This window comes from Pelodiscus sinensis, chromosome 18 (assembly GCF_049634645.1).
Source record: "Pelodiscus sinensis isolate JC-2024 chromosome 18, ASM4963464v1, whole genome shotgun sequence".
Classification (NCBI taxonomy): Eukaryota; Metazoa; Chordata; order Testudines; family Trionychidae; genus Pelodiscus; species Pelodiscus sinensis.
Genome location: NC_134728.1, coordinates 19,279,723 through 19,296,477, shown reverse-complemented (window position 1 = coordinate 19,296,477; position 16,755 = coordinate 19,279,723). Strand labels below are relative to the sequence as shown.

The following is a 16,755-nucleotide window of genomic DNA, read 5'->3' as shown; positions in this document are numbered from 1 at the left end:
AAGCAAACTGTTGGTATTACCCAAGAAGATCCAGGTAATATTTAATTATCCTTCAGAAGTATAAGGGACCAATCAGTCAAAGCCCCACTTCCTGTAGAGGCGATCTTTGAAGACATTTGGAGAAACTTTGAATTTACTTCTTCCGACAGCAGTGCTTTCTCTCACTGGTCGTGGGGCCTTTAGCATGGGTTTCACTTTGTGTCAGAATAATTCAGAAATGTGTTGTCACAGCTAATTCCATTCAAGTCTAGGCAATGTGCAGCCCAAAGACAGAAGAACAAATCCCTTGAAGCTGCAAATCAAAACATCTCACCTCTTCATAGAGCTCACAAAGGGTTTGTCCACCATGACACAACCCTCTCTAGAGAGACGATACTTCCTGCCTCTCTGTGGATGCACCAAGTGTTTTAACCTGGCATCTTAACACGTTTACATCCTCAAGTGCTTGGATGAGGAAAACTCGCAAAAAGTCTGTCCATCATCCACACCAGAGTAACGCAGGCTTCGTCTAGACTCCATCCCTCTGTCACCAGAGGGATGTAAATGAAGCACTTCAAAAGTGCAAATGAAGCCAAGTTTTAAATATCCCGCGCTTCATTTACATATTCGTGTTATGGCACTATTTCAAAATAGCACTATTTTGAAATAACAGACACTGTTAAGACACGGTTATTTCTCTCGAAATAATTGGTAAACCTCATTGTATGAGTAATAAGAGTTGTTTCGAGAGAAAGGCTTTCTCTCAAAATAACCTCGTCTTTTTAACAGTGTCTGTTATTTCGAAATAGCGCCATAATGCAAATATGCAAATGAAGCACGGGATATTTAAATCCTGGCTTCATTTGTAATTTTGAATGTCTTCATTTGCATCCCTCTCTCAAAAGAGGGTGCAAGTGTAGACATACCCACAGTGATTTCACCACCGTGGTAACAGACCCGATGTCTCTGTGGGCTCTTTTGGAGCAACAGAGAGCCTGGGGAGGTCTCTCGGGGAGAGAGGCCAGGGATACGTCTATTTCAGTGATTCTCAACCTTGCTGACCTGTGGAACCCCTTGCTCAATGTAAACCTTTCCATGGACCACCAGTTGCTAAGGGAAACTTACCATTAATTACATAATTACACCTGAGCCATTTTTCTAGTGCTGCAGCTAGGGAGAATGGTTTAATTTAAATTATTAAAACAGATTAAGCATTTTAACTTTCTCATGTTAGTTTATCAAACTTCATTTTAACTAAAATAAAATATTAATTTATGTCCAACACAAAAGGTTTCAATGTTTTCTTTCTTTATGACAGGGGTGAGGAACATTTTTTGAATCAGGGGCTATTGATCCACAGGAAAATCAGTTGGGGACCACACAAGTGAGAAGCAAAAGAACGCTCCAAACCCCCAACCCTCACTGGGGTGGCCCTCAGCTGAGACACCTCACTCCTCTGGGGTTCCAGAACCAAGGAGCAAGGGGAAGGGACAGGGAGGACTGAGGTTCAGGTCTTCCCATTGGTCAGATTTACTTTTCTGGTTTTTTGGAGCCCACTTAGGTTCTGGGGTGGGGAGAAAATGAGGGGTTCAGTGTTGGGACAGGGCTGCCAGAGAGTGGGATAGGGATGGGGTGCAGGATCTGGGAAGGATGTGGGGGGCAGAAGAGGGAGAGATTGCGAGGTCTGGGTGGCAGGTAGGGTGCAGAAGCAGGCTGGGAGTAGAGTGTCTGGCTAGGAGGAGGGAGCAAGACCAAGGAAGGGTGCAGTGTGTGCCAGGAGGGAGGGTACAGGAGCAATGGTGGATGCAGGAGCAGACTGGGGGTAGGGTGCCTGGCCAGAAAGGAGGGGATCTAGCCAAGGGAGCATGTGCAGAAGCAGATCAGAGGTAGGGGGTCTGACCAAGAGAGAGGGTGCAGGAGCGGACTCGGGGGGGGGGGGGAGGGAAGCAGGGATTGGACCTCCCTGGTTCCGCACCCTCTAGACATGACTGCTCCCAAAGGAGGGATTTTTCTGGATAAGGGGAAGTCAGTTCAGGCCCCCTGCTGCTAGCCACCATACTGGGCTTCCTGGCACCCCTTTTCCCCAAATCCCAGCTGGTAGAGTTGCCAGGTGTCCGGTTTTCGCCCAGATAGTCCGTTTTTTTCTGGCCCCTGTCTGGTAAAAAAACACAGAAAATTCCGAACATGTAAAATGTCTGGTATTTTCTGTTGCTTTTGGACGGAAGGCCAGCAGGGACAAGTTTGGTCTCCCGTTTTTTGTTTGTTTGTTTTGCCATGTTTGTGATTTTTGGTGAAAGCATCCGGCAAGCCTATCAGCCGGGCTGTAAGCCACTCTTTGCCCCCACTCCAGGCCAGCTGACTCTTCGCCCTCCCACCTCCCCACCCAGGCCAGCCGGGCCTGTGTTTGGCTCCTGCCAGAGCCAGCTGGGCTGGGCTGCAGGCCACTCTTCAGCCCCTGACCAGGCCAGCCGCAGGCCGCTGCTCACCCCCCTACCCAGCCGGGCAACGGAGGGGCCACTCTGCACTGCACTGTTCCCCCCCGCCCTTGCTGCTTGTCCGTCCAGGCCCCCAAGCCAGCCTAGCCCAGCCACTTACTTATGTTCCACGCACTCAGTAGGTAACGCCTCCCGCTGCTTCTATTGGCTGGATCCCCAGCCATGGGGAAGACTGGGAAGTGTCCCTGACTCCTCCCCCAGTGAGGGGCAGGGAGGAGGAGGAGAATCAGCCACTTTTTGCTGCACTTGGAGCCTAGGGACTTTTTCCGGGACATATCAGAGCTACTCAGGGCACCCAGGACAGGACATTAAAATTCAGGACTGTCCTGGATTTTTCAGGCCATGTGGTCAGTATAATTATGTAGTTTGTAAGAGGTTAAAAGAAGGTGGAAACCATAAACATGAAAGTCATAAAGGCAACATAGCTCAAGCCAAATAGTTTTGTTTCCAGCTCTGGCTTTAATTATAACATGTCACATAATGATGACATAGTATTATAATAAGCACATATAATGCATTAATCTGATATTAGGTCTTGGCTTTAACAATAGGTACAGTGAGCCAGCCTTAGCTGCTCACTCATTCTGAATGTATCTGCACACTCCACCTAGATACTTATCTGTCTCCTTAATTAGTGGAGGGAAACATCTGGAGGCCATACCCATAAAGCCAGACTCTGATGATAGCAGAGTTACTCTTTGGTTAATCTCTTACTCCCACATATTGCCATGCAGTTCCAAACTCTTGTCCTTTCCTTCTTATTTCAATGCCACTGATTCTCCAATACAAAGGCAAAAGTTAAAAAAGGGCATAAGACCATTCAGTACTAATCACGGGCTATTCATGCATTGAGAAGCAAAACTTCCATTGACTTCAGTATAGGGTTAATATGTACTGAGGAGGAGAGGAGAAAATGCTTGCGATAACCTGTTACTTATCCAGTGCCTTTGCTTACATGGTCAGCAGCAGGTTTTGTCAACAGGTGACATACAGCTGATATTTCATTTGCATTCTGCAAATCCCACTGATCAAACTGAGTCTCATCCCATGACAGGCAGTAATATTATAGCAATCAACTTCAGAGGGAGCAGGATCAGGCCCTTATAGCAGAAGGTCAGCTTCTCTGGGTCTCGTGAAGCTTTACATGCATCTGAAAAAGTGCTCTTTATTTCTCCAAGTGCACAAGGTAAAACAAAAAGAGGAACGCAGTGCTCCGAGTCTCAGTTAACTGGGAGCTAGCATTTCCAGTGTGTGGCACAGCCACTGTGTGTATTACCAATCTCTGAAACTGCCACAGAGCCGTCCTTACTCATATGCAGAATATACAGCAGTGTAAAACACCCCCATATTTGGGGTGCTGCAGGGTTTTAATGTCCACCCATCAGCCTCTTCCTTTCCCTGTTTTGTGGCTGTGAAAGCCTGGTGAGTCTTCATCCAAAGAAGAGATAGTTCACTTGAAACTAGCAGGCCTCTTAGTAGAACACTGAACCCAAGGAAGATTCATTCAAGTGGTAATGAAGCCATTTAACAGGTGTATACTGTCTGTTTCTGAACTAACTGTGTTATATACAGGACCTTAGTTTAAAAGGCCCTTTAAAATATTTTATTAGTGTGTTTCTGAAGATTATGAAATCATCTCTCTAAAAAAATCATTTGTTGTTCCCCCAGACTCCAGTTGAGCATAAGGGCACCAGTTTGACTAGTACTGCATAGGGCCCCATAAAACCTAAGGTCAGCCTTGACTCCCACTTTTGTGCCATTTCATGTAGGGAGACCATGCATGCCAGCCCACTGAATGGGATCCTGAAGAAAGAACAGCATCAGGGAGACATGGTCCACATGAGGATAATTGTCTGCAGTGATACTTTCATCAGAACCAGAGATGTAGTATTTCAGCACTAATTAAGTAGGCCACATCAAGATGGCTTAACCAATGTTACTCTGTCCACTAATCTTCACTCCCCTTCCCTCTTTTCCCCTTAACTCTTGTCCAACCTTCCCCAGTACAGAATGCTCTGCTCATGCCCATTGCACAAACTCTGTTGGGAAGGTGATGCCAGCATTTCTTAATCTTGTGGTGGCATCTAGATGTTGTAGCAATGGGTACTGAAATGCTGAAAAACAGACAGACAAGTAGGTAGCTAGATAAGATTAGATGTACAACTAATTTAGCCAGTCGCCATATAGGGCGGCTGACATGAGTTCATCTACATACTGCAAATCCTATTGATAAAAGTGCTTTAAAAGACTTACCTTTTCGTTTAATTGAAACCCATCTTTTGATCTGATTTCCGTTGGCAGCATGTGCACTATTTGAATGACACCTCACCTGTCTTCCCATGTCCACACATGTTGTCCCTGGTATATAAGTGCATCAGAGCGTCAGGTGCTTGCAGGCATACGTATAAATGGCTAATGGGCAAATAAAATAATTGAATGTTATTGTAAAGCTACAGACTGAACGCAAAATCATCTCCTTGTATAGACGTATGGGTATGAACAACAGTTCATAAAAGATACAAGCAGCCATTTGTATTCATAAATAGAAGCCTGACAAATTTTTACAATAATATCCAGGATTTGAACTGGTTCACTAAGCAGCAAAAAAAAAAAAAAAATTTTCTTGCTTATTAATGAAGTTGATGAAACAAATAAACACCACACCTTCCCATTTTTTCACTTTTCTACTAACATTTATGAATTTCTGAGAAGGGGGGAGGAGAAGACTTAAGATAGAGCTGACAGTTTCACTATTGTTTACCAGCAGTTCAGCTATTATGCACTGGCATCTATGCTGAAATGTGTGGGCTGTACATGTTGGGGCGAGGGGAGATGCTGCTGTCTCTTAAACGTGACAAGATCAAAACAGTTAACATGGAAATATATAGTTCATTAGTCCATGTATTTCTCTGTGGTGATATTCACCCCAGTGCAGAGGGCCTGCACCGTGGTTATGTACCACTTGAGTTACATTTAAACAAAGACGGCTGGTTGCAAAAACAAAACACAGATAAATAGTTCTATGCCTTAATTAGTGACAGATGAACCTTTTAATGCTGTCTGGAGAAGCAACGAGCAAGTTCAAATGTTAATCTAAGCTTCTTTAGTTTATATATCAAGATGGAAATCTCACTGTAGAGCTGCCTTGCTCATGAAATTTATAATATGCCCTGATTCCAGCTGGGTTAGAAATTCCGCATGAATAGTACCTCTCAGTCTCATGGGCTTTTAGTGCCTCCACTTTTCACCCTTCCAGAATAAGCAACTGTAGAGGCACACAAAAATAAAACTGATGAACACAACTCTCTGGAGAGTGTACACTGTGAACACTTTACCCTTTTGTGTTTGCCTGGGAGTGTCTTGTCTAGCCTCTGTTTGTCTATTATGCTACATCTTGATATGATCATGTTTCTGTATCTGTTGTCTTGTTCATCTGAGAATGTCCATCATTGAATGGATCATTTCAATGTTAAAAGTCAGAGGGGTAGCCGAGTTAGTCTGTAACTGGAGAAACTTAAAAAACAACTAATAGTCTAGCAGCACCTTAAGTCAGCCATATGGAGTGGAAATCTATCGACTACACAAAGAAACTCACACAGATCCAAACAGACAACACTCTAATTCACGATTTTCCCCTCATTCCTTCTCCCTCCCTATCCCCTATTTATTTTGGAACTGGACTTTTAATACTCCTGTCATCTGAAGAAGTGGGTTGTGCCCACAAAAACTCATGATACTATCTACATGTTTTATTACTCTTTAAGGTGCTGCTAGACTATTCGTTGTTTTTAAGTTTTTCAATTTTGTTGTCTTTTTTTCTAACCTTTATAGATTGTGATTTTGGATGCCTGATTTTCAAACATGATATGGGCAATTACATACCTAATTTGGACACTCAGAACTCGATACACCTCCGTCTTGTATATTGCATAGTCAAATGTACGAGTGCAAAAACATTGCCTTCCCAATTAGCATTTTGCTCTCACTTTGCATAACTGTTAATGACAGCAGAAGGTACAAGACAGGCCCACAGCTATTACTGTTTTATGTACAAATGTATTAAAGTATGTATGTATTAATGACCTGGAGGGGGAGATGGGTTGCACCCTCAGCAAATTTGTGGATGACACTAAGCTAGGGGGAGAGGTAGATATGCTGGAGGGAAGGGATAGGGTCCAGAGTGACCTAGAAAAATTAGAGGATTGGGCCAAAAGAAATCGGATGAGGTTCCACAAAGACAAGTGCAGAGTCCTGCACTTGAGATGGAAGAATCCCAAGCATTGTTACAGGCTGGGGACCGACTGGCTAAGTAACAGTTCAGCAGAAAAGGACCTGGGGATTACAGTGGATGAGAAGCTGGATATCAGTCAACAGTGTGCTCTTGTAGACAAGAAGGCTAATGGCATATGAGGGTGCATTAGGAGGAGCATTTCCAACAGATCTAGAGAAGTTATTATTCCCCTTTATTTGGCACTGGTGAAGCCACGTCTGGAGTATTGCATCCAATTCTGGGCCCCCCACTACAGAAAGGATGTGGATGCATTGCAGAGGGTCCAGCGGAGGGCAGCCAAAATGATTAGGGGGCTGAAGCACATGACCTACAAGGAGAGGCTGAGGGATTTGGACTTATTTAGTCTGCAGAAGAGAAAAGTGAAGAGGGATTTGATAGCAGCCTTCAACTTCCTGAAAGGAGGTTCCAAAGAGGATGGAGAGAGGTTGTTCTCAGTAGTAATGGATGACAAAACAAGGAGCAATGGTCTCAAGTTACAATGGGGGAGGTCTATGTTTTTCCTAATATCCAATTGTTTCACTAGGAGGGTGGGAAAGCACTGGAATGGGTTACCTAAGGAGATGGTAGAATCTCCATCCCTAACAGTTTTTAAATCCTGGCTTAACAAAGGCCTGGCTGGGATGATTTAGTTGGGATCGGTCCTGCTTTGGGCAGGGTGATGGACTTGATGACCTCCTGAGGTCTCTTCCAGCCCTATGATTCTATGATTCTAAGTATTCGCATGTACACGTAGCTACTTATGCATTCAACTGACATTCGCCCATGCAGTTACCGAGTTTGTGCATAGTCATTGTAACTGTGTTTGTAGCTGCTCTTGCATATTGCATGCCAAATGCCTTTGAAACTCAAGGCCAGAGTGTGTAACACACTAAGGCAACAGTTCAGAAATAGGTGCCTAAAAATAGTTCATATTTAGGCTCTAAAGAAAGTGGCCTGATTTTCCAAAGGGATGAGCAACCAGCCGCTACTGTCTATTGGCTTTCGAAAAATCAGACCATTTAGTCAGGCATTCAGATTGAGATTTAGGATGCTAATTTTTGTTTGTATGTTCTGAGAACCATTGGCCAAATGAGCTATTACATAGACAGCTCTATATTACAGTCCTTACCAGGAAATCAACAAGATGTCCTGTGCCAACTGTGTAAAAGCCAAAGATATGTAGAAACGTGTTGTAGCTGGAGATATAAGGTATTATTATTGATCCTGGAAAGAATTTAAAAAAAAAAAAAAAAGCTTACAGCAGAGCAAGACCAGTGGGTAGTTCAGGACATGGGACATAACTGGCCCTATGTGAAATTGAAATGTGTATTTCTCTGTTTGCAATGATAACAGTATTTAGGAAGAACATTTGAAAAAGCTCTGGACTTGCCCTAGCTAATAAATTAACTACATCTTTAAATTAAATTTTAATTACAAAATAAACAATGAAGAAAAGTTACCTTTTTTCAAAGTTCTGAATATTTGGATTGGCCTTTTGGGCGGAAGCTTGCTTTCTTGCTTCTTTTATCTGAGCCAGCTCACTCAGCCCTAATCTTCATCTAACCCCCATGATTAATGCACAAAACTTTGGAACAGGCCGAGTCCTGGCAGGAAGCTGCAAGTCCTATCATGTCTTCACAATATTAGCCAGCCAAATAATTGTGGTTTGTTCATTTAAAAAAACAAACAAATCTCATTTACATGTTTCTTTTAAAAGCTCTCCCTCCCTGCCACCTCTTCTTATCTTGCAGAATTTCAGTCTTACATCCTGATCTGCAAATTCTCTCCCCCAGTTGGAATGATTAGTCCTGTTGCTTACAGTGGGGCTGGTCACAGTAGTAAACAGGAGGCCCAGACTCTCTGTTGTTCTAGCCACTTTGTGCTGCTTAAGTGATGTCTTGTGGTAGAAAGTGGCCCTATAGACCCGCTAGGAATTCCCCTGCCTTGGGAGTGAGGTAGGCAGGTCTCCCACCAGAGGATTCCTCCCATCTTGGCTTAGGGATTTGGGGAGGCTGGTTGAACATATGGAGGAAGAAGAGTAGGGAGGGCCTGCACTCTCTCAGTTCCCAACTGGCATACAGTCTCATGGTGTTAGAGCAGCCCCTACGTTGTTCTAATTTACACTAATGGACTGGGTTGCCAGATGGTTTACCCAAAAATATCCCCCGAACCCCTCCCCAAAAAAATTCTGTTGAGAAAAAAAAGGGGGGAGGGACCAAAGTTGTTGAGAAAAATAAAAAAAGGACCCCGAGAATTATTAAGCAAAATAAATAAATAAATAAACCAGCATGGCCCCTTTAAGAACAGGCTGGGCTCTGCCTCTCCTAACAGGCTGCTGGCAGCCATCTTGTCTCCGTGCTCCAGGCCAGATACCTGGTTCCGCAGGGGAGCTAAGTGGGATTGAGCCTCGTTGCTGAGTGTGTGTAGGTTGCCAGGTGTCCAGTATTGACCTGGACAGTCTGGTATTTTTGCCACCTGACTGGGAAAAAATAATCAGAAAATACCAGACATTTTAGGTGTCCGGTATTTTCTGAATTTTTTTACTGGACAGGAGGCAAACATACCAGATGGTCTGGGTCAATACTGGACACCTGGCAACCCTGTGGGCTGGGACCAACAAACACAACATGAGAATTAAGGAGACAGAACCTCAGCACAAGAGATCATCTGGGCCTGGATGACCTTCCAGTTTTTCTTCCTGGCAGCCTCTATGACAGGTGGTAGTGTGGCTATATTGAGGAAATAAAGCTCCTGAAAGGAAATCTGCATGTTAGGCTAGCATGAAAAAATATGGTCCAGGTATAGTCATTGTAACTGTGTAATACCTCCCTCCACCCAGTGAAACATCAGTTTTTAGCCATGGAAGCACTCTGAATTAATTTCTCAGTGGTTAGCTCCGTGCTTAATTATTTCTAAATGGAGCAGCTGCTGGCTATTAGCCCTGTTGAAACATGGCCCGAATCATCATCCTCTCGCTTCTCCTGCATCAGTCTTGAGTATTTGCCTGCATTTGTATGATCTGCTGGTGAAACCAGGGGAAAGGAAGTCAGGACTCCTGGTTCTATTTCTGACCCTGCTACCATGCTGAATCCTTCTACCAGACCCCGGAGGAGAGGACAGGTTGTAGCGCTCTCTGTAGGAATTATCTGGGTGCCTAAAAATAGCCTGGAGCCCTGAAGTTCCAAAGTGTTGGACTCCAGGGTTTTGGGACCTTCTAGAGACAAAGACCCAGCTGTGAAGGCTGGATCTGGATTCTGGGCTATTACAGAAGCTGAGATTTTGATCCAGGCCCATTCCTTAAGCTGTAGGTGACAGAGAGGAGGAAAAAAAGCCCAGGAAAGGTAGGCCCAAGGGTTCAGCAAGCAGCCTCTATTTCACAGATGCCAATTAGGTCTATGCAATTGGCATCAGTATTGTTGCACCTGGGTTTTGCAATGGGGGGAGGGGGGAGAGAAGCACAGAAGAGGCAGTGGGAGGTGCCAGTGCTGAGGTTCTGGGGCTGTCTCTCACTGTGAGTGTAAAAGGGAGGAAGGGCCTTAGCTCAGCTGAAGCTGTAGGCTTCAGGGGCCCCACCATTTTTATGTCCAGCTCTTGGGTTGGTGTGTTTGGTGACCCTTAGGAAAGGACTTAGAGGAGGGTTTCTTTGGCATGTTGTCTGCACGGTGTAATGTTCTCTTCTAGCATTTTACAAATAACCACAAAGAGGAAGAAAAAATGGGGAGGGGGGAGCAACCTTATTGAAATGAACTGCCTGAGTCTTCTCTTCCCAGCCTCCCCTTTCAGCCCACCCCATCTCACGGAAGCTTGCTGAGTTTGTCTCCATTGGCTGTCACACTCTGTGTAATCTTCCATTAATTTATGGACATTTACATGATTGAGTAGTGAAAGCCTTCAAATGAGAGTCACCAACTTAGCTGGGTAGTTGGGGATGACGCCTGTAAACTTTCCCGGTTGCCCTGGTGTCACTAGCTTTTGAAATCTGCTGTATCTATTCATTCTGACACTGTCTCAAATCTAAATAAGAATACTGGCAACACCCCCAATTTGTCAATGAAATAAATGACAAACCAGAGAATTATTCCAACTCTTTTCTATGCCTGATCCAAAATCCATGGGGAAAACTCCTTAGTGATTTCAAGGCCCCACCTTTTGCTGGCTCTCTGCTCGCACTGGAAGGAAGCCAGCTTCTTGCTTCAACCTTTTAATTCTTTATTTGTAACTTGTAGTTATGCTCCTCTACTATATATGTTTGTCTGTTTGATCAAGAACTCCTAAACGGTAAGAGTGAAGACCACCAAATTCAACATAGAGCTTCCTAGAATACAGATTGAACTTCTCTAGTCCAGCACCCTTGGGACCTGACTGGTGCCAGCCAGAGAATTCTCCAGACCTTGGGAGGTCAATATTGTGTAGCAGCATTACCTACACTTCCACGGCTTACAGAGCTCTTTTAAGGTATTTAGGGGTAAACTAGAGGTAAACAACACTGAGAGCCAGGACTGGTGGCTGTAAATGAACTTAATGGGACCATAGGAAACTTGGCCACACCCATCCAGCAAGAGTTGAGTTGGCCATCTGGCTAACTGAAATCATGCTGGGCCATGGATGTTGCTGGACCAGAGAATGTTGGACTAGAGAGGTTCAACCTGTACAAGAATGGACCTTGTGAAGTCCAGTCTCCTGCCCTCTCAGCAGGGCCACCACCATCTAGGTCCTCCCTGATAGATGTCTATCTAACCCCGTGGTCACCAACCAGTAGATTGTGAGCTACCAATAGATCTCAGGGGCTCTAAGAGTAGCTCTTGAGCCCTCTCTGAACTGCGCGCCTGCGTAGTACATTTATTAGATTTCCTCATTTGAGGAGCAGCTACTCACCGAGCAACACCACAGGTGAGTAGCTGCGAGGAATGGTGGGAGCTGGGAGGTCGGGAGGGCTGAAACACCCCAGCCAGCTGACTGTGGCTTTCAGCTGAAAGAGGCTGCCCCGCGCTCCAGCTGATCAGCGGCTTCCCCTCTGCGCCTGCCCGCGTGGAGCTTGGTGGCACCCTGGCTGAGCACCATGGCCAACTGGCGGTCAGTCTGGAGGGAGCGCAGGTTGGAGGCTTCCCTCCGTGGCTGGTGTAGGGAACTCCCTGCCCCCAACCTTGTTCCCTCTCCTCTGCCCCAAATTTGTCCCCCACCCTCCTGGCCCCCTGTTCCCTCTCCCTTGCCCCCCCATGCCGCTGCAGAAACCTGCCCCCCCTGCAGAAACTTGTCCCCCAGCACCCTGCCCCCCTGCAGAAACCAGTTTCTTCTGGCACCCTGTCTCCTATTACAGAAACCTGTCCCCCCCAGCACCCTGTCCTCTGCTGCAGAAGCCTGTCCTGGCACCCTGCCCCCACTGGCACCCTGTTCCCTGCCCCAGAACCCAGTAGTACCCCTCCCCAGAACTGTGTCCCCTGCTCCCAAATGACTTTTCTATGGGTCAGTGATCCCTGACTCAAGGCAGGTTTCCTGCCATTCTAATTAATAAATAAATAAAGACAATGCAGAAACTTTTTGTGTTTAACATAGTATTTTATTTAAAAATGAAACCTGGTCAACAAACCCCCAATTGGGGCCAAGCCCCCATCTGGCCACAACCCCTCCTGCATTCCCCCTTCCCCAGACCCTAGATCTGAGCCTATCAAACACTGGAACCTCATGCCCTCAGCCCCTCACAGACCCCAACCCAAATTCCTGCACCCTCACATCCGCAAGCCTGTGGCTTGCTTAGTATCCCAACACTGCCCAGCCTGGAGCCTCCTCCCCGAGCCAGTGTCCCCTTCTCCACCTCCTCCTGCATCCAGATTTCCTCCCAAAGCTTGCACCTCTCACTCCTTCCCGCACCCAAATCCCTCATTCCCACCTCAGAGACTACACATCCTGTCTCAATACAGCAAGGGTCCAGCTAGACTGCAGGGCTACATCTAGATTGGCCCCTATTCCAAAATAGCCATGCTCATTTCAGACTTTGGAATAGGGAAATCCGCGGGGGATTTAAATATCCCCTGCGGGATTTAAATAAACATGTCCGCCGCTTTTTTTCTGGCTTGGGGAAAAGCCGGAAAAAAGCGTCTAGACTGGCACGATCCTCCAGAATAAAGCCCTATTCCGGAGGATCTCTTATTCCTACCTGAATAAATGGACTGCACCTCAGCTTTCTCGGAGTGCCTTAATTCAACAGACTGAGACTCGGTGATATTCAGTGGGGCCAGCTTTTGAGATTTTTAGCACTAGTCTCTCAAAATTTGCTGCTATTCTTAAAGTCTTAGCTCCGGGAATCATGTGATTAAATGAGACCCTCAACTTGCATTTAAAATAAAAAGTAAGGCTAGACTGGCAAGATTTAGCGCAAATACTCTAAACGCAAGAGTTTTTGCATTAGAGCATTTGAGTAAGAGCGCGTCTATACTGGCATGTGCCTTTTGCGCAAAAGATTTGCTTTTGCGCAAAAGCATCCGTGCCAGTGTAGATGCTCTCTTGCGCAAGAAAGCTCTGATGGCCATTTTAGCCATCGGGCTTTCTTGCGCAGGAAATTGATGTTACCTGTCTACATTGACTTATCCCTGAGCAAGAGCATCAGAGTATTTGCGCAAGAAGCACTGATTTCATACAGTAGAACGTCAGTGTTCTTGTACAAATACTCACGGCCTGTGTAGACAGGCGGCAAGATTTTGTGCAAAAGCAAGTGCTTTTGCGCTAAATCTTGCCAATGTAGACACAGCCTAAATGTCTAGCCCTCCTGGTAGCAGAAGAAATCTTTAAAATATGACCCATGTGCACCCCAAAAGATCAAAAGGCAGATGGCAAATAAAAAGCCCCAATATGTTAGCTTAAAAGTCACTTTTTTTTTTAAATAACTTGATTTTGGGAGTCTGATTCCTGACTTTTGAAAGCATGTAGTAGGCAATGCTAGCTACAAAACAAAGAGTATTACTGACGATACCTGCACTCTCTAGATATCCACACAGTACTGACTAAGGGGGAGATTTCCCAAGTTCCCCAGAGTAGAAAGGCACCTTGGTCTCACCTGTGCTTATTGCAAGGAAGCCTTGGATGTGCCAGCGGGAGGGGCAGTTTCCCAGCTCCACCAGCCAGGAGCAACAGAAGTGCACCCCTCTAGGGCTATGCAGGCCTCACTGTCACTTTGCAGGTTGGCCAAAGGCCGCAAGCATCTCCCTGGAGTGTCCAGTCCCTGGGCCACTGATCTGCTGCCTCCAAAGACACAGCTTAGCAGCTCCACTGCTCCATCCCCCTGATACATGGCACTTAGAGACATTTATAGTGGGATGAAGAACAGGTTAAAACAAGCATAGAGCTGTGAAGTGTTGGAAACAAATGGATACATATACAATAAAAACATGCATTCTGAAGTCTAGATTTACTTTACTCTCACGTCTAATAAAGTTGCTCCCCAGTGCTTTATGGCCTCTTTCAAGAGAGAGAATGTGCTGTCAGTTTCTCCTCACAGAAGGATCCAGGATGTCCCTAAGCTATATCAGAAAAATCCATGTTCATAAACAGGACACCCCTGCTTGGTTGTTTCTTCCTGTGGCTTTCCTCTCCTCACCTCCTGGTGATTTGCCTTAATCTCAAATCCTAAACAACATAATTTTCAGTATAGATACCCAATGTCTTAAATCTATCCACACATTTTGCAACAATTATGTTGACGGGTGGGCTTCTGGTTCATGGCAGAGACTTCTCATCCTCCCCCTTAGTGAGCTACTACGCAAATTTATGCAAACCCGGGAGATTTCTGTAAAACTATATACCCTCTACCAGTTGGCACCAACAGGGCCCTGGATTACTCGTGGTAAGTGCTAAATTCACCCTTTGTGCCTATAAAAGTCTTTCCATAATGCCTGATGTCCTGTCCCAACAAGAGTTGGTTTTAATGTTACTAGAGGGGTATGACTAGATTATCAAACTAGAGGTCAAACTCTTTTTTGGTTGATTCAAAGCCTGTATAAAAACAGATGCATAATCATGGTCCACAAATTACAGGAACTTCAGGTGAATTTGGGCTTCTCACTATGCAGCAAAGAGGGAGATATGAAAGCCTGCCTGAAGATGGAATAAAGAGACATTGGGTTTGTGATGGACAGGACTCATATTAATATGCAGAAGAGGCTACATGGGGACAGACAGGGCCTTAGCAAATATAAATCTGAGAGGACTATTTATCAGATTATTTTATCAGTTAGATCCATGGATCTACCTACCAACTAGGATTTCCAGAGACAGGCAGAGGATGGTCAAGGTGGACTCATTCTTTTATTGCCATGCATTGCTGAATTGTGTCAATTAGACTGCACGCTCCTGCAGACAGGGAAAGCACCAGGCATACTTGTGGTACTGTAGAAATAACACAAAATCATTGAGTCTCTTCATTCCACATGTACTCTAGTTCTGTGTCTTCACCAATGTACATGCCTGGCATTAGATTGATCGCTCATCTGCATAACGTTTTGGCAACATTTTATGTTGTTTATATTTTAAGATTCCCAGTCTATTAATCCAGCAATTGTCTGGCAGCCACAGGATGTCAGGAATTTGAAGGCTCCACTTTAATTTAATGGTGTTGCTCTCAAAAGCTGGCAGCAGAATGCGGCTTCTTAAAACATTTCTATTGGAAGCTGATGTTTCAGTTTGCATTTGGCAAGAACAACACTTTTCTAAACATTTACATTTCACATTCTTTGAGACGTTTGAAAAATGTCAGCTCACAGCTCTCCACGCTTGCAGAGAAGTGGTGAGGAATGATACACTGCACTGCTTGCAGACATACAGTTTGCTGTTCCTTGATTTACCATGCAACCACCTTTATTTCAGCTCTCTTCTTACTGTTGTGGCTTCTGATTTTAGTTTCACACAGACAGCGTGAATCTGCACGGAAGTCTCTAGCTAATAAAAATGAAGTCAAAGGGGTTAATAATTTGGGTGATGTTGTGGTTGCAGGTCTGAGACTTATGTATTTGAATAAGCTTGTGCCTTAAGGTTGCATAGTCCAACAGTGGAGAAAATGAGCATTTTTAAAATGCACTGACTTTTTGGGCCCGGGACTATCACGTATGTGTTTGTTTGCACAGCACCAAGCACATGGGGCGTTGAGCTGGTTGGTCTATAGATGCAAAATAACAAATGATAATAGCGCAGGGCCAGGAAATCCATCCTGTTGAAGTGCACTCGTGGGAGTAACTGCTCACCAGTTTGAGTAAGGGATTAATAATCAAACTGTTGTGTATCAAACATCACAGGCCCCTTACTCACATTGGTGAGCACTCGTTCTCACGAGCCGTCCCACTGAAGACAATAGACCTGACTCCTCATGTGAGCAAGAACTCACCACCCTGAGCAGAGATTGCACAACCCAAGTGTAATAAGCTGGCCTCCTCCCCCGCTCACATAGGACCCACTGCCACACCCAGAATGTCCTCCCAGGCTGATTTATTTTCCCAACACAGACAAAACTGCCAAAAGCAGTTCTTCAGGCCACCCTAGGCTAGAACTCCCAGGGGGTTTCCCCTGAATCTCTCAGTTCTTCCTGCTCCAGGAGTTCCTGCAGGAATCTTCCATGTTCTCTTCTCTGAGCATTGTCACTCTTCTCTGATCACTGTCTTCCTTCCCAGGGGAGTCTGGCAGCCATCCCCAGGGGACTCCCTACTGGTCCCTCACCCACTCCCCAGGCCTCTTGGCTGCTAGCCTGTCACCCTTTCCCCAAGGAGCAGGCAGCGAGAGTCCCAGGTCTTCCCTTTCCAGACTGACTCACCTAGGTTCTCTCTTCTCTAGGCCCAGAGGCCCTTTTAAAAACCTTATTGGGGTCAGCTGACAAGCCAGCTACACTGGCCCGGTTCTCTCTAAAAGTACCACTGTCACCTTGTGATACTAGCCTAACATTATTAATAGTATTAGAGAAGATTGTGAGCATCACTTGTATTCATTGCTTAAGATTTTCAGTGAAAGTTCTAAATTCAATGCAAAATACTT

At 45.3% G+C, this 16,755-nt stretch overlaps 1 protein-coding gene across 2 annotated transcripts in view; it reads left to right on the top strand.

Moving 5' to 3' along the window:
• LOC106732447 (CCAAT/enhancer-binding protein beta) overlaps positions 1-16,755 on the top strand; it is a 99,032-nt gene that overhangs the window by 18,479 nt on the left and 63,798 nt on the right. The window lies entirely within an intron of this gene.